This window comes from Artemia franciscana, unplaced genomic scaffold, assembly GCF_032884065.1.
Source record: "Artemia franciscana unplaced genomic scaffold, ASM3288406v1 PGA_scaffold_47, whole genome shotgun sequence".
Taxonomy (NCBI): domain Eukaryota; kingdom Metazoa; phylum Arthropoda; class Branchiopoda; order Anostraca; family Artemiidae; genus Artemia; species Artemia franciscana.
Genome location: NW_027062688.1, coordinates 198073 through 216926, shown reverse-complemented (window position 1 = coordinate 216926; position 18854 = coordinate 198073). Strand labels below are relative to the sequence as shown.

At 35.2% G+C, this 18854-nt stretch overlaps 1 protein-coding gene across 2 annotated transcripts in view; it reads left to right on the top strand.

Moving 5' to 3' along the window:
* The first annotated feature begins 7954 nt into the window (after positions 1-7954).
* Positions 7955-18854, top strand: part of LOC136041859 (mitochondrial adenyl nucleotide antiporter SLC25A23-like) — a 145657-nt gene continuing 134757 nt past the window's right edge. The window contains exon 1 of one of the 2 annotated variants that reach the window (XM_065726634.1): positions 7955-8068. The gene's annotated coding sequence lies outside the window, so the exon portion shown is untranslated. The remainder of the gene's footprint in view (positions 8069-18854) is intronic. The other variant, XM_065726635.1, reaches the window with a different exon arrangement.

Genomic DNA, 18854 nt, shown 5'->3' with positions numbered 1-18854 from the left:
TATATATATATATATATATATATATATATATCTATATATATAAAAATAAGTTGTCTGTCCGTTACGCCAGATTATATCTTCTATATGTATAAAAGAAAACAAACTAGAATGTAAAAACTGGAAATTGCATAAATATTTCGAAATATTTTGACAATAGATTAAATTCGAAAAAAGAAAAATGGTAAAAAACTAAAAAAAAAACTAAAAAGAAAAAACTAAAAAAAAAATTAGAAAAATTAAAAATAGAAAAAACCTAAAAAGAAAAAACGTAAAAAAATAAAAAAAGATAAAAAACTAAAAAAAAAAACTAAAAAAAGCTAAAAAACTAAAAAAAACTAAAAAAAGGTAAAAAACTAAAAACTAAAAAAAAATGAAAAAACTAAAAAAAGGCAAAAACTACAAAAAAAACTAAAAACTAATAAAAAAACTAAAAAATCTAAAAAACTAAAAAAACTAAAAAACTAAAAAAAGGTAAAAAACTAAAAAAAACTAAAAACTAAAAAAGAAAAAAACTAAAAAAAGGAAAAGACTGAAAAATAAAAGAGAAAAAGAAAACTAAAAAAATATGAATAAAAATACAAAAAAATAAAAAAGATAAAAACTACAAAAAAACTAAAAAGAAAAAATGAAAAAAAACTAAAAAAGCTAAAAAAATAAAAGAAGCAAAAATCTAAAGAAGGTAAAAACTACAAAAAAAAGTAAGAAAACAAAATAAAAAAATCTAAAAAAGCTTAAAAACTAAAAAAAACTAAAAAAAGATAAAAAACTAAAAAAAAAAACTAAAAAAAGGAAAAAACCATAAAATAAACTAAAAACTAATAAAAAAAAAATAAAAAAAGCTAAAAAACTAAAAAAACTAAAAAAGGTAAAAACTAAAAAAGGTAAAAACTAAAAGAACTAAAAAAGAAAAAAAACTAAAAAAAGGAAAAAACTGAAAAATAAAGGAGAAAAAGAAAACTAAAAAAATATAAATAAAAATAAAAAAACTAAAAAGATAAAAACTTCAAAAAAAACTAAAAAGAAAAAAGAAAAAAACTAAAAACCTAAAAAAAGGTAAAAACCAATAAAAAAAAAACTAAAAACAAAAAAAGGGAAAAAATTAAAAATTTATTTCATCATAAGTTTTCAACTGACGAAATTACAGACCGGGACATCGGGACACAAATGACGACCGGGACACCGGCACATAGGGAATATGAATGACGACACTCAAAGAGAAAGCGACCGGGACAAAAGGAATGTTCGATTAGCAATCAACAAAGCACCGGGACACAAATGACGACCGGGACACAGGGAGTATAAATGACGACCAGGATATAAGTAAAAAAAAACTAAAAAAACTAAAAAAAAGGTAAAAACTACAAAAAAACTAAAAAGAAAAAAAAAATAAAAACTAATAAAAAAACTAAAAAATCTAAAAATCTAAATAAACTAAAAAAGAAAAAAAAGAAAAAAGGAAAAAAATAAAGGAGAAAAACAAAACTAAAAAACGAATGTATATACAGACCGGGACACCGGGATACAAATGACGACCGGGACACAGGGAATATAAATGACGACCGGGACACAGGGACACAACTACAACGGGGACGCCGGGGGGCACAGGGGGATATAAATGACGACCGAGACACCGGGACACATGGAATATAGATGACGCCCGGGACACTCAAAGAGAAATCACAGACTGGGACACCGGGACACAAATGACGACCTGGACACAGGGACAAAACTACAAAGGGGATGCCGGGGGGCACAAGGGGATATATAAATGACGATGGCGACACAGGGAATGGTAGATTAGCAATCACCATCAACAAAGCTCAAGGGCAATCATTAGAATCATGAGGTATAGATCTGAATACGGATTGTTTTCCCATGGACCATTATATGTTGCATTTTCAAGAGTCGGTAAACAATCTATTTATATGCACAGACAATGGGACAGCAAAGAATGTTGTATATTCGCAAGTTTTACGTAGTTAAAAACATATATATATATATATATATCTATATTCACAGGTGGGACATAGGGACACAACTACAATGGCGCGTAACTAATATGGCGCGTAACGACTTACGCGCGCGGGGGGGCTTGGGGGGGGCGCGAAGCGCCCCCACCAACTAGGTGTTGGGGTGGCGCGAAGCGCCACCCCAACAGCTAGTATATATATAAATAAGTTGTCTGTCTGTTTGTCTGTCTGTCTGTCAGGTGATGTCATGTTTCTGTGTTGACTGACGTCATCAAGTTAGTTGTCGTCATTTTTGTTATGACGGTGACGTCATTAATGGTATTTAAGACATGCGTTCACGGAAAAATGTTTAATTGTAAAATGACTGAAGAACCTACAATGGCAACAGCCGAGGAAGCTGCTCAAAGAGTCTATGCCAAAAAGTAAGAAAAGTAAGAAAAGAAAGCGTTCCGAGGAATCACAAGAACAGCAAGAAAACAGGCTTGCGGCTAAAGAACGCAAAACCGCGCAGTTAGATGAAAATCCACCTGGACAGCGAGAGTCAAAACATATCAAAACTGAAAATGATAGCGATGATGATTGGGTTTGGGATTTTGACTTGGATAAGGTCATCAATGCCTACCAGATTTAAGTTAAAAAAACAAAGGTTCGTCGATATGTACTTCATAGTGACGCTGAAAAATAAAGAAGAAAAAGAAAACTGAAAAAAGAAAAAAGGTAAAAAACTAAAAAAACTAAAAAGAAAAAACACTCAAAGAGAAATTACAGACCGGGACACAAATGACGACCGAGACAGAGGGAATATAAGTGACGACCGGGAACCTCAAAGAGAAATTACACACTGGGACACCCAGACAAAAATCACGACCGGGACACAGGGAATATAAATGACGACCGGGACACAGGGACACAACTACAACGGGGACGCCGGGGTCACAGGCAGGATATATAAATGACGACCGAGACACAGGGATTGTTCTAATAGAAATTACAGACCGGGACACCGGGACACAAATGATGACCGGGACACCGGGACAAAGGGAATATAAATGACGACCGGGACACTCAAAGAGAAATTACAAACTGGGACACCGGGACACAAATGACGACCGGGACACAGGGAATATAAATGACGACCAGGACACAGGGACACATCATTAGAATAATGAGGTATAGATCTGAATACGGATTGTTTTTCCCATGGACAATTATATGTTGCATGTTCAAGAGTCAGTAAACCTGACAATCTATTTATATGCACAGACAATGGGACAGAGAAGAATGTTGTATATTCGCATGTTTTACGTAGTTAAAAACATATATTTATATCTATCTCTATTCACAGATGGGACACAGGGACACAACTACAATGGCGCGTAACTAATATGGCGCGTAACGACTTATGCGCGCGGGGGGGCTTGGGGGGGCGCGAAGCGCCCCACCAACTAGGTGTTGGGGTGGCGCGAAGTGCCACCCCAACAGCTAGTATATATATATATATATATATATATCATATATATATATGTCATATATATGTCATTTCTGTTTTTCTGAAAAGCAGAAACACTGCCGATGCTTAACGAGAATTCAATGTTAGACTCATTTCTGCTGTGTAAGGGCTTGAAACCATAGAAGGTATATATATATATATATGTATATATATATATATATATATATATATATATATATATATATATATATATATATATATATATATATTCACAGGTGGGACACAGGGACACAACTGCAATGGCGCATAACTAAAAAAAAACTACAAAACGTAACTAAAGCGCGTGGGGGGGGGGGGGGCTTGGGGGGCGCAAAGTGCCCCCGCCAACTAGGTGTTGGGGTGGCGCGAAGCACCACCCCAACAGCTAGTATATATATATATATATTTCATTTCTGTTTTTCTGAAAAGCAGAAACACTGCCGATGCTTAACCAGAATTCAATGTTAGACTCATTTCTGCTGTGTAAGGGCTTGAAACCATAGAAGGTCTACAACTGAAGCCTCCATGATCGAAAAGCCTTACACTGATATCTAATATCCCCTTCCCAGTCGCCTTTTCAAGAGGAGAGCAAAAAAAAAAAATTAAAAAAACTACCAAGTGAAAAAAAATCATTTGAATACAATGCTGATTTTTTAATAATAGAAGCTAATTATTTTATTTCAACATTAAAATTAATCACGAAATAAATTCTTGGAAATTACGAAAAAGTACTTAGTACGAAAAAGATACCCAAATATGTGTCCTTCTTCTCTTTCTTTTTCTCCAGCAGTAGCCGGTCACTGTAACATTATAGGGGCTTTCACGGAATTAGTTTTTTATTTCCCTCACCTTATAAAGGTTTGCTTTAAATGATGACTTGTTTGCATTAATAGCGCTAATATATACTCTCTGTTGACAAAAAATTATAGCTTTGGATACAAGACAATGTTATTTTAGGTATGATATCATATTTGAGTGACCATGATGTTTCATTCCCAGGGATTCGTCCTTTACACTATTCAGCAATGCGATCTCTCTCACGACGAATGAGTTTGATAGTAGAGTAATGATGGTGAGGTAAAGTTGACAGCACTACATCATAGTCCAAACCCTTAGGACTGATCTCTATTTAATGGTTCTTTAGCCAAGAAGTGTAAATGGAGGCTGGAGACCAGCCATCCAGAACTTTTGTAAACGTGTTTTATAACAGAACCTTTACACGATAAATAGTTATAATCTCTGTTGCAACATTTACCATTTTCTTTGCCGCATAATCCTAAAGTGTAAATGAATCGCAATTAGTTTTACAAACTTCTAGAAATATAGTAGTCTATTTTACTTTTAAGTTAGCTATTTAACTATTAATAATTTGGAAAAAGTTCAGCATCATGCAGAAGTTTCAGAATGAACTAATACAAATGCTGCTCGAATGTGTCCAATAAACTGAGCTAAAAATGAAGGAAATTAAAAGTTTTGCACAAAACCTGCCTTGTGAAAACCCGTAATCTGCTAGAAACTTCCAAAATGAAATACATTCTGAGACATCTGTAGTCGAAAGTTAAGTCTCGAAACTCGACTACAATTTCTTTTGTAATAGCTTCAGCATATGAAGTGGGCACAACATGACTGGAGGAGCAAATGCACCACGAGAGCTGCCATGGGGAAACAATGTTATTGCTAATATCCTTGGAGATGAAATTTATACACAGACGCTTGAACAACTGAGGTCTCATCGTAACAAATTGAAATTGAGAGGAACAACAGGTTATCACCAGCAGCAAATTGAGCAAGAGAAGGTGCAAATAGACAAATATATCAAATTCATGGTCAAAAATAATAAGGACTGATGGCATACAGACATCTGAATGGATAAGTTTTTGGTTTAAATGCTGTGGGCCATACCTGCTTTTAAGTTACTAAACCCATCTGACGAAAAGGAAATGAAAGCCTTGATTAATAATTCCTGTTCACAAAATATAGAACGTCTAGTGCATCAAGAGTTTCCAAACCGAAAATCAGATTGGATCAATCTACGAATACTGAGAATTCACGCCGAGCAGATATTAGCAGAAGATGAAAAATTTGAATTTTTGGAGGCAATCAAGACTGAGGTTGGCAGTACTTTTGAAAAAAGTATAGGAAACTTGCATAGACAGCATCCAAGTCTAACCTACTTTGAACTAAAGGTCGGCCCTGGTCAATTCCAAGACCGTGTGAATAATTTAAGGAAAAATATGAAATGCACAATAGTAAAACATACAGCACAGTTGTCTTATAAACAAAGTTAGGTTTGTTCGAATGTATCCAATGAAGTAACTGAGCTAAAAATGAAAAAAAAATAAAAATCTTACACAAAACCTGCCTTGGGAAAACGAGGTCTTCGCTAAAAAAATCCCAAAAGGCAAGACTCGGTAAAACTGCTGCGTTTACCGACCAAGTTCAACTTCCGATAAATGATATGTCAGTATTTTTGGAGTCGTTATATAACCGAAGAAAGAATTTTAGCAGCGTTAGGAAAATCATGGCGCTCCGTATCACGATTTTACCGTATGTTTTTTGTTACCAATTGACCAAAACATGGAGAGGGGGTTTCCCTCTCGCCCCATACTCCAAGGCCCTGGTGGTGCCTGTTCGTTTAGTTTGACAGCCTGTTTAGTACTTTTTAAAATTTTCAAATTAATACCTACAGCTGTTCCTTAGACATCGCAAATACACGCTTTTGACACAGAAACACGTGATGTCTTCGCATTTAGTTTAGCATTCCCCTTAGTATACACTGAAAGTTAAAATTTTACGTTTATTGCTGCTCTTGCTATTTCGCTCCAGTCCATTTTTTTCACAATAAAACATTTGTTGAGACATTTGCTAATTTACAATGTTTATGACCCTTGCCACAGGGCCTGGTGTGTCTTGTCATTCCCTAAGATATATTTTTGAGGCCCTTTGACTATTTTTAACAAAATTTTTCATTCGGAATTTTGAGTGAATATCTTTTGAAGAAAGTGGCAAGCTAGAAAAAAAAATAACTTAGGATCAATTACTCTCTGATTACTTTTAACTCTGAAAAGAGGATCTAGAACTATTAATTCCGGATCGTTTCCAGTCAACTAAGTCCCTCCCTCACTTCCTGAAAAATTTTAATAACTTCAACATAAAGCAACCCTTGAAAAACTGGACAAAAATATATTGCTTTATAATAATATCGACGCAAGTGTATTAAGAACCAACTAATGTTCAGTTAAGCACTGGAGACGTAATTGCATTATAATTTAAACATTCCATTTATCTTTATTAGTCGTTTCCGGACATTTTAACTATTACACTGATTTAACTTTATGTTACATTGGCTAATGTCTAAAAATTAAAGCACACTTTTCGATTTACATTTGGTTTTAAAGAAAACACAAATCACGCAATAGCAATCAGAATGTTTAGAAATTTTAGATTATAGAATCTATGCTATGAATTAAAATAAAGGTACGGTGAAGCCACGATGTAAACTGAACAACACATTAGAGCAAAGTTCAAAAAATATTGTTTTTCAAACATTTTTGAAATGATTAAGGACCTTTCTTTAAAATTTAAGATTATTGATATATACTACAGGACTTCAATTTTTTTTTCTAGGGATAGACGATAAATTTCTTTTTCTCTGAATGGAATGGAACCTTCTGGCCAAGTCAACAGAAAAATATGGGATCTTGGTGAGGAAATAAATTATTAAAATATAAAACTGTTTTGATTGGTTTGTGACATCCCAATGAAACTTAGATTTGTTTTGGCTAAGATCAGATTGAAAATTACAGGACATTTTTGGAGGGCAATACACTAGATTGATCTCTAAAATAAAGGGACGACAATACTTTAAAAAAAAATTGAATAAGGTTTGGTCCGTGGCAGAGGCGCCATTTGGGGAGGGGGTCAGGGGTGGGTAAATGCCCACCCCAGATTTTCCAGGGGGCCCAAGCTTCCACCACAAAGGGCCCTTTTCCGGCCATAATTATCCATTATCTCCAACATAATCCATTCTGTTCAAATGATTTGAACTAACTTAACGCCTATTAGCCAAAGAGCGTAATTCCCTGACGACCCTTGGGGTAATTACGCTATTTGCTATTAATCATTGTAAACTTTGAAAGTAGGTTAGATTCATAATAAAAGTCTCAAGTTCTGTCAAATGCCTCATGTCCACCCCAAGATTTGGCCCAAATGGTGCCTCTGTTCCGTGGCCCAAGATCAAAAGGGAAAAAAGTATAAAGGGAAAAATGAACATATAAGGAAAATAGTACTCTGATAAAAATTAGATTGTATCAATTCGTGAACTATTTTCTTTGATTGGAATGAACCTAAATTTTAGATAACTGAACTTCGTTGAAATTGCGGTTAACAGGCCTGCAATTGGTCAGCCAACATAGATCATTACCCATTAAAATCATTCAAACTTTAATAATCGTTATAATTTAAATTTTTATCTGAAATGCACCGTTCCCTAAAGTAAGTTGTATAACATCACTTTTAGAAGAAGGAGACCAAACTAAAAAATAAAAAGGAAGAACTGGGACCCCTGTCTTATTTACAGTCCAAATAGTGACTAGTAAATCTTAATAAGGTCTGTTTTTAAGACTATAGTAGGCGTTGACTAATTATTTATAATTGTGCTTTAAGACTCCTTCCAAGAAGAAAACTTGGCTTTATGCAAGAATTCCTTGTCTGTTGGCAGGAATTCCTGCATAGGTATCCATGAAACTAGATTCTCAGGCTAGCTTAAATAGCAAATTGAGAATGGGCTATAATAATAAAATAAGTTACAATTAAATTGTCATAACCCAGAAGAAATATTCGTGCTAAATGAATTATGAGAGACAGTTGTATTTGCAAGTGAACTGATTATCATATTTGGAAAAGGTATATTTATAGGTTTCAACAATAATTTGGCTAGGAGTAATTTGAATACGTCTTTAATATGTGCTTTTTTTAATATGGTAATCAATTGAATTTTTAGCCCTTAATAGAGCCCCAAAAAGTGCCAGTCCTTAGTAACCTAAAGTTTAAAAACATGTTTCTAAAAAATATTCTAATGAGAGAAAATTGGCATTTGTAGCTGACTCAGGAATGGTAGGCTAATTAATAGTAAATTGTGGTAAAGCTTTACTTTTGTCACAAGGTTTTTGAAAATGTTACTGCACATAGCAAGATTTTCATGATTGCATATTGTTTCTTTGACATTATTACAGAAGCACATCAATTTTTAGCTATCTTAAATCCTCTTTCACAAAACTAAAAAATGTGGAAAGTGGGCAAGGTTTTGAAGCCAAGGGAAATGTTGGGGTTGGGCAATATGAATGAATAAGGACATAAAAACAATATGGAATCATCAGAATCTAGCAATATAGAGTAATTCAGAAAAGTAAAAAGTAACAAAAAACTAAAATATCCTCCCTTCAAACTTTTAACACCACAGAAGCTTGCCCTTGACTAACTGTAATTTTCGGGGAAAATAAGGGTTCAGTGATGAAAGATGACCAAAACAAACAAGATTTAACCAATCAGACCTTACCCCATTACCTGCAGGGCTCATGGACTAATACACTTTTCTCTATAAGTAATTTTACCTGTAAATTAAATTGGATGTTGCACTGCCTACCTTTCATAATATTTCTCTAATTGCTCTAATTTACTGGTTCAAATTTGTCACAGGCCAATGTCACAACAGCTACTATTGCAATTATTCAGAAATAGCTGGCTCATTTAAACTTGAAAGTGAACCATTTTGGACAATAGCATTAATGGAAGCATGGGTTTTTGAATTATCTTTAGACTTCCTACTATACCAAAATCTCCAGTGATGACTGGAATTGGTATTCAAAATATAATTTAATTCATATTGTATAACCCCAACTTTTCCCTTGGCTTCAATACCCTGCCCACTTTCCATATTTTTGGTTTCTCCTATGGAGAAGGAGGGTCAACCAGAAAGGATACATTTATAGAATTAGCATTTCTAAGTGCTATAGTCCTTATTTTCCAAAGGCATAGCTATTGGGTCTTTCAACTAGGGCTATGATGAACAATATGATTATCTCAAAATTTTTATTGGACAATTTTTGGGAAAACAGGGAAGGGGGCCTAGTTGCACTTCAATCTGTTTGGTCATCTAAAAAGAGCACTAGAACTTTTTATTATCATTCAAATGATCCCTATCACAATGTTCTAGGACTAATGAGTCAATACAGTCACCCCAGAAAAAAAAATGAACATAGTTTGTTACCACAAACTGTTTGATAAAAATAAAATCCTAGGATATGAAGTCTAAAAATGAAATAAAATAACAAATGGACAAGCTTTGGTTATAATATTTTTGTAAATTATCCAATTAAAAAAAAAAAACTCATTTTGGAGGTTCTACCCAAACCCTGTCTACAAGTGAGTCCCTTTTCAAGGTCCCCCTTCTGTCTTGTTGAAGACAGATTAATCAGATATTCCACCAATCTCCCATATCGATGTAGTACAAAGTTGTTCCTTACAGTGTAATAAAATTAAAATGCTAATACATGAAGGCTCCCAAAAAAAAGGCATATTCAGGGGGAGATTAGTTTACCAGGTTTGATTCTCCTCCTTCCCCCTGCCAAAATAATCCATCTGACTCATCCAAAAATAACAAAAATGCAGAAATTTTTTTTTATGAGTTTTGTAAATTTTTTTGTACCTCTCCCCCCCCCCTCTGAACAAAAACCCTGGATACATTCTTGCTCCAAAAACAAGAGACATTTGAAAACTTCCAATTTAATGGTTTATTTATCTTTGCCCCAAGTTTAAGCTTTTAATTGATTAAATTAACTTACTTAGATTAATACTGATTAAAATAAAAATTGGTTTATTCAAACTTACTTTTGAGCTTCTAACTAAAAGCTCATGCATGTGTAAGATTTCTTTTTCAATGACAGTCTGTCTTGGTCCAAATTTTGGCAATAATTTACTGATTGACTCCACATACCCAGATGAGGTGTCCCTATGTGATGAAGTAGGAAAATTACCAAGTTTCCTTTCTTCTTGAAATGCATTCTTTCTTTCAAATGTTCATAGTGACTAAGCTGATGTCTTACTGAGGTCCTAGGTCCTACTGAGGTCTTCTCTTCAGATATATTTGTTTCTTCTTTTTATCTTGTTTCTGGCATATGAGTTAATAGAGAAGAGTGATCTCAAGGTGAAGCTTTTGAACATAGCATTCCAGGTTTCACTATTTTATCCACAAGGTTAGTCAGTAGATGAACTTTGTCAAGCTTAAAAAGAGAGAAATTTATTTTTTGGCTTAAAGGTAATGGCAAAAAAAAAAAAAAAAACAGTAGGGAAATGGGAATAGCAAAGTAGGAAAATACTCACTAGTTTCACCATATTATCTACAAGGTTTATCAGTGGATGAACCTTTTCAAATTGGAAAAAGAGAAATCAATATTATGACCTAAAGGTAAAAACAAAAAAAAGGAAAAAAAAAAAACAATAGGAAAAAGGGGAAAAGGAGTAACAAAGTAGGAAAAAGTTTCTGACTTCACAACATTATCTAGATGATCAGTTCTGATCATTATCTGATCAGTGGATGAACTTTGTCAAGCTGGAGAAAAAGATAAATAATTTTCACCTTAAAAGCAAAATGGAGAAAATAATAATAGGAAAAAAAGAACAGCAAAACAGGAACTTCTAGAAATCAAAGTGGAAAATATTTTTGTTCAATGTAACTTAGTGAGTTTAATCAAGTTAAACTTAGTACAAACCCAGGATATTATTTTCTGGGAGGGGAGTATTTTTTTGGAGGGGATTACAAAATTTTGTCAAAAACATATCCAAAATTTGTTTATTGTCATTTTGTTACTTTTCTACAATCAGATAAAAATTCTAGAGAGCAAATTCAAACTTGGTAATCCCCTCCCCTGGGTACAGCCTTGGCTGATACACAAGAAAGGTAATGCCAGTGACACCTTGTCTACCTTCAGATCAATGTTCTACTTTACACTCATGTTCCCAATTACATCTCTGCCCATTCAATGAATAGGTGGAGACTTCCTGTGCCAAAACTTGTTCAAGAGAAACTCCATAACTTCCATTTTGCCTTTATTTTTGAATGTCATTTCAAGGCTGTATCCAGGGGGTTAGGAGGTTTGACCCCTCCCACCCCCCAAATGTGTGTCTGACTTTTTTGCTGTGAGTAAAAAGTTTTGAGTAAGAAAAGTTTGTTAGTTAAGGTTAAGAACCCTGGCTGTTCAGAACAGTGGTGACAAGCTAGAACAAACAGAGAGGGTTAAATTTGTAGTTGAATACTTTTTGTCAATTGATCCTCCCCTTTAAGTATTCTCCAAAAGATTCAACTTAATACCTGAATCAATTCTTGAGATACACCCTTGGGACAATCTACCTATGCATCGTTTGTTTTGATTTAGTTCAAATTTCCCCTCAATATTCAGTCAAATTTTCACCTTCATATGTATAGCCTTAATTGTTATAGCATCCTGTGGTAGCATGGTAGTAGTGGGAACAGTAGTAGTAGTAATAGTGTATAATTATTAGTAGTAGCAGCAGTATTAATAGCAGTAGGAACAGGTTGGCTGCATTTTCCCTTTTGGTCAACTGAACATCCCACTCACAATTCTGCTGAAGTTTCCTCTTAGTATGATAAGCTGTTCCAAAATATTGCTGATATGCCCATGTCAGTAATCTCTATATGCATAGTATGTTTTGATTTAGTTTAAATTCCCCTCTATGTTTCCTCGGATTTTTTTTTAATATCCTCAATCTTAGTTATACTTGCTACCTCTTAGTTTAGTGATAGTAGTGGCAGTAGTAATAGTGGTTGAGGTAGCAGTAGAAGCAGCAGTAGTTGTAGTATTAGTAGCATGCAAATATTGCCTTTTTGGTCAATTGATCATCTCCCTTATCATATCCTGAAAATTCCAAATTAATGTACTCAGTCATCCCTGAGGGACACTCTTTTGATAACCCATGTGTGCATAACATGTTGTGATGTAGTTCAAAGCTTCCTTCAATATTCCCTGAAAGACTCATCTTAATGTCCTTCACATTTTGGAGCAGTACATGCATTCCTCTTCTCAATAACAAATACTATATGTAAAGAAATGCATAACTTGCAGCCCTTGCCTTGAAGCCTCAGGGGGGGGGGGCATCCCAAAACACATAATTACCGAGCTTTTCAACAATGCTGAAAAAATTGATGTCTCAAAACTTTGTTTGGATGTCTGTCATGGAAAATGATAGGCATGGGGGGGGGGGTCTCTCAAATTACTTTGACTCTGAAAAAGGGCTCTATAACTTCTAATTTAAAATCGAGATCATTCTGAATTTAATACAACCACCATTTCCATAACAACCCTATATGCTCTGAGTGCATCACTTAAAGCACTTGCCCCAGGGCTATGATGGGTTGTTCTAACCTTGGAGACATTGTTATGTGTTCTTTGGACTATTTTAAACAGAATTGCCATTACACAAATTCAATCAGATACATTTGGTAAAAATAGGGGAAGCTGGGGGTGGGGGGAAGGCTAGTTGATCTCCGTCACTATTGACTCTTAAAAGGGAAGTAGAACTTCCAGTTTAAACCAAATGAGCCAAGTAAAAAGTTTTACAGCTATCCTTTTCATTATAACCTTAAATGCCATAGGGCCATAATTTACAACCCTTGTCCTTAGGCTCTGATGGTTTGCATCAACCTTGAAAGCCCTGTTATATGATTTTTGGACTATTTTGAATAAAAGGCCTGTCTCAAATTATTTATTGGGTGCATCTTGGGAAAACATGATGTGCTTTTGTGTGTGTGGGGGGGGGAGTAGCTATGCTTTGATCAGTTTGACTCATAAAAAGGGCTTATTTTAAATCCTGACCGGCATTAAGCCTCTGATTTTCCTTTTAAATCAACCTATTGATTCTTAGAATTTAGTTAGAGCTCTTACCATTTGATCTCTTGGCTCTTCTTGCCTCGTCACAAGTGAAATATGAGCTCTTAGCTCTATTAACTTTTAATTCCACCATTTGAACATTGTCAATACTTTGTAATAGGACTTCTCTGATATATTTAACACAGTCACAAATTCCTATGGTTGTACAAAGTTGACAAGAAATAAGCCAAATTATAATTTACTTTCAAATGAATAAATGGAATAAAGTGAAAGAATATTGAAAATAAAGAAATGTTAGTGAAAAAAAAAAAAAATCAGAATTAATACTGCATTTTGCATCAAGTGGAATGCTTTTACCTTAGATATTTCCACTTAGATCTAAGTTATGAATAACTTAAAAATAAGAATTAAGGTGCCACTTTAAGGGTTTCTTTTAGGTCCCATAATAGAATATAGAAGGGTGGTAGCTCATATAATTTGAAAAAGTGATTATAGCTGTTTAGTTGTACATTCATATCTAGGAAGCAAATCAGTCAAGACATTCAAAAAATTACCAGCCTAATGTGTTCTTGCCTTTCCATTTTGGCTTTGATCATTGCACATGACACCTAAAGTGATTTGTGTATAATTGCCTTTAGTAATACATGTATTTAATACTTTTATGCATTATTATTATTATTATTATTATTATTATTATTATTAATTTATTACCTGTCAAAAACAGATTAGATGGAGTATATAAAAGAAAAAGAAAGAAAAGCACAAAAATTTAAATTCACTTCCACTACAAATATGATAAAATAACACTAGTCCAGAGGTGGTTGGCTCTTAAAACATTGGTACTGAATTTGGAGATTCTTCTCTCTATGGCCATGGAAGGGTTGGTGACCTTATATTTCCTCGAGATGTCGCCATTGCTGTGACTCAAAGGGAGATGCAGGAGAAACTTAGCATATCTGTAAAATGCGCTGAAAATGGCTTTCTTTTCGGTAGCTGTGAATATTTTCCAGAAGGGAACCAGAGCAAGCAGATGGGGGGTAGTAAAAGCATTGTATAGCCGGGCAAGGAGAGGATGGTTAAAACAATACTTATTGGCAACAAGTAATCTGTAAGACGTTCGTAGATGGGAACAGAGGTGGTTTGTCAGTGCTGAGCGTGTGTCCTTCAATTTAGAAGAAACGGGAAGGCCAAGATACGCAAGGGACTCGCAAGGCTTAATCAGAGTGTCGCCAATTTTAACGGAGAGGTTGATTGAAAGCTCATTTTTTGAACCATTGAAGAAAAGAAGTTCTGTTTTAGATTCGTTGAAGGAAAGTCCGATCTGCTTGTATGCTGCTGCAAGTGAGTCGTAATTTTGTTGAAATAAAGATATCGAATGAGAAACATGAAGAATGTCATCAGCAAAGTTGAGCAGCAAAAGATTAATCCCACGGAAAAAGCACAAGGGATTCATTACTTGTTGTGCTTTGATAATAGCGTTATTAAACAGTGATGGAGAAGTTTTGCCACCTTGACGTACACCCTTCTTGACACTCAGCATTTCTTTAGAAGGAGAAGCCGGACTGAGAGGGGACCAGGATGACAGCCAAGAGCTTGTTGTACATACTGTAAACAGGGGAAAGGATGCAAGACGAAACACCTCGCTGAAGGGCTTTGAGCAGAATATGGCCATGTATGCCAGAATCGAAGGCTCTACTAACATCAAGTGCTCCAAAGACAAGAAGATCACCATTTTTATCTGCATCAATAAGGAGATTTGCAAGAACGCTGTGAACGTGTTCCCGTCCTGAGTGCTTTTTGAACCGAACTGGTCGTCTGGAGTAGTGCATCAAAGTGCAATTGCATCAAAAATAAGGGATTTGAATAGCTTACAAAAAGTAGTTGAAACAGTGATCGGACAATATGAAGCGCACTGGTCAGCTGGTTTACCTTTTTTGAGAATAGGATGGACCAATCCAACACCAAAGCTGTCTGGAACGATGCCAGTAACGAAAATCATTTGAAATAGCAGAGAAAGGTTCTCTAGGAGAAGATTGCTGGCAAAGCTTAAATGGGTACCAGATATACCATCGATGCCCTTAGATTTCTTTTTTTTTTAACTTATCAATTTTGGAACGCATCAAGGACGGAGTGACCAGGACACCAATATCCTTAACTGCAAACTGAAGCTCCTTATCGATGGCCTCGCAAAAGGTGTTATCTAGGTAGGAATTAGGGGCTGAAAATTGGTCTCCGAAGTAGTCGCACCAGTCTTTTTCTTGCATGCAGGGCGGCCATTGGATGATTTGTTCTTAGCTCGAAGATGCCATAAAGCAGGTGCGAATTATCGACAATCTCGCTGGTACGGGCAATTTCGTTAGCCTTACGCTGTGCAATGGCTTTGGAAAACTTACGTTTTGTGTAAATACGAACAGCGTTGACTACTTCGGAGCGCGGCTTCCCACAATCTGCCCATAATTCTAGCCAGAATTTTGCTGAATCACATGCGGCCAGGAGATTAGGATTATTCCGCCAGTTACGCACTTTCGTGCCGTGGCGAATTTCGCGGACCGGAACTGCAGTTTTCTCAGCTGTATGGATAGCATGCGTTATGTCAGAACAGTAGATGTTTAGTAGGATGGTTTTTTCTGAGTCTGCTGTCATGTTCGGACAACAGAGAAGTGCGAAAGGAATTCGGATCTTCGACAGTTTGTAGTCACATGAACTCTGGTAGGAATCGATTTACTTTAACTTTTTATATCCTCTCCTAAAGCATGACAGTGCAATTATTACTAAAAATTACCTAAAATTTGTTGTCCAACATATAGATAGTAAGCCAAAATATGAATTCTTATTGAGAAAAACTTACAATTGTACATGAAAAGGTGCAATATTAAAAAAAGTTTATCTTAGTTAATCAAGATAGTCTGTCTGTGCATTTAGAACAGATGACTATGCAATGTCAAATTATCAATGAATGTTGAATTGAGTGGAGGGTTTATAGTTATAAATACAGAATAATAATAAAAACAACAAAAATGTGGACCAAGGTTTTAAAATTGAACATGTAATGGTGCAAACTGTTTTGGAAAGATTACTGATAATTATATCAAATGCTATGTTTACCTTTTAGCTTGTAAAGTAATATGGGATACATCTACTACTACTACTACTTACGCAAGGGGTATTAAAGGGAAATTTTTAAGGGAACATTTAGGAGGATGTTCGACTAAATGAAAAGCACTAAATGCAGGTTGTTTCAAAAGGGGTGTATCAGTAATATCCCAGCAACAGCCTAGGAATATTAAGTTGGAAATTTCAAAGCATATTATGGGGGTTGCTGAACTAACCAAAAGGCACTGTGTCTGTACCACTACTGCTACTGCTACAACTGGTACCATTACTACTAATTACAACTGCTACAACCACTGCTAGAACTACCGCCACTAATGAAGCTAAGAGTTGTAAGGTGAACCTTCTGGAGAATGTTGAACCAAATTGAAACACTATTTTGGTGTAGGTTATCAAAAGTTGTAGCAACTATATTCTAGGAACAGCTTTGAGTTTGAACCTGACATGTTCAGTGCAAACTTAGGGAAATATTGAACCAACCTCAGTGTACTATATACAGGAGCACAGCTCCAGCATTTTTACAGGGGGGGGGGTCAAGATCTGGAAAGTCCAGGGGCATGAGCTATATGGTAATTTTTTCTCCAGTTTATTGCGGGGAACTGTCTTCTTCCCCTCAAACAACGCCACTCACTATACACATACTGCTACTGCTACCGCCACTACTGCTGATACTGGGGCCACTATTAAGGCTAAGGGAATTGAGGTGAAATTTTCAGGATTTGTTGATGAGTCTGTTGAGTCAAAACATGTTGTATGTATCCAGGTTGTCAAAAAGACATATCAGCAATAGCTCAAGAATAGCCTAGAGTATGAACCAGAAACTTTCGTTGCATGTTTAGCGGAATGTTGAACTAACCCAAAGGTACTACATGCATACTAAAACTACTTCTTCCACTAGTACTATGGCTTATACTATTACCACCATTCAGGTGAAATTTTCAGGAAATATGATGGGGATACTGAATTAAATCAAACATGCTATATGTATTTAGGTTTTCAAAAGGGCATATCAGCCATTAATCAGAAACAACTTGTATTATTAAGTTGAAACTATTAGGATGTATCAAGGGGATATTGAGCTAACAAAAAAGATGCTATGAATACTACTACTTATATAAAAAAAGGGCACATTTGCAGTATGTTAGGAATTTATGTTCAACTTGACAAGAAGTGGGAGAAATAGTAGTGGAGATTCGACTGGCAGTCATCAACCCAAGAGCACTACAGGTCTGGAAGACCCTAAAGCTCTCAGATGGATTAAGGTGATATAGGTATTAACTCAAATCTATCAGGAACTGTTAATTGGGACATTTTAAACTAAATATGGATATTAAAAGAGGGTATCTGCTCTATATGTGAAATGACCTAAGACATTAAGATGAAAATTTCAGGAAATGTTTTGGTATAAGTTGAACAATATGATAATGCATTATATGCATGCAGGTTGTCCACAGGGTGTATTAGAAATATTTCAGGAACTGCTGAGGTTATTAATTTGAACCTTTCAGGGGTACTACTACTGCTACTTCTTTTTCTATTACTACTACTACTTCTTATACTACAGTTACTCCTACTGCTACTATCGAACAGTTCGTGGTAACGAATCAAACAGTTCATGGTAACAAACTGTAGCAAGGAGCGACCTGGCTCAATAGTAAATGAAACTCTAAAAAACGGAATTTTGATGCTAAAACATACATCAAAAGAATCGGATTATCCATCAAATTTAGTCTTTGTCATCAAAAGTTACGAGCCTGAGAAAATTTGCCTTATTTCGGAAAATAGGGGGAAACATCCCTAAAAGTCATAGAATCTTAACAAGAATCACACCATCGCATTCAGCGTATAAGAGAACCCTATAGCAAAATTTCAAGCTCCTATCTACAAAAATGTGGAATTTCGTATTTTTTTCCATCACAGGTGCGTGTTTATTTATTTTTTTTTCTTTCTTTCTTTTCCCCAGGGGTCATGGTATCGACCAAGTGGTCCTAGGATGTCACAAGAGGGCTCATTCTAAAGGAATTGAAAATTTCTAATGCCCTTTTTAAGTGACCAAAAAAATTGGAGGGCACCTAGGCCCCCTCCCACGCTCATTTTTTCCCAAAGTCAACGGATCAAAATTTTGAGATGACCATTTTGTTCCGCATATTCGAAAACCATAATAACTGTGTCTTTGGGGATAGTAATGGTTATTGGGAAGTGCACAGACGTTTTCAGGGGATTTTTTTTTGGTTTGGGAGGGGGCTATGTGGGAGGATCTTTCCTTGGAGGAATATGTCACGGGGGAAGAGAAATTCAATGAAAAGGGTGAAAGATTTTCTAGTATTACTATAAAAAAATAATGAAAAAATAAACATGAAAAAGTTTTTTTAATTGAAA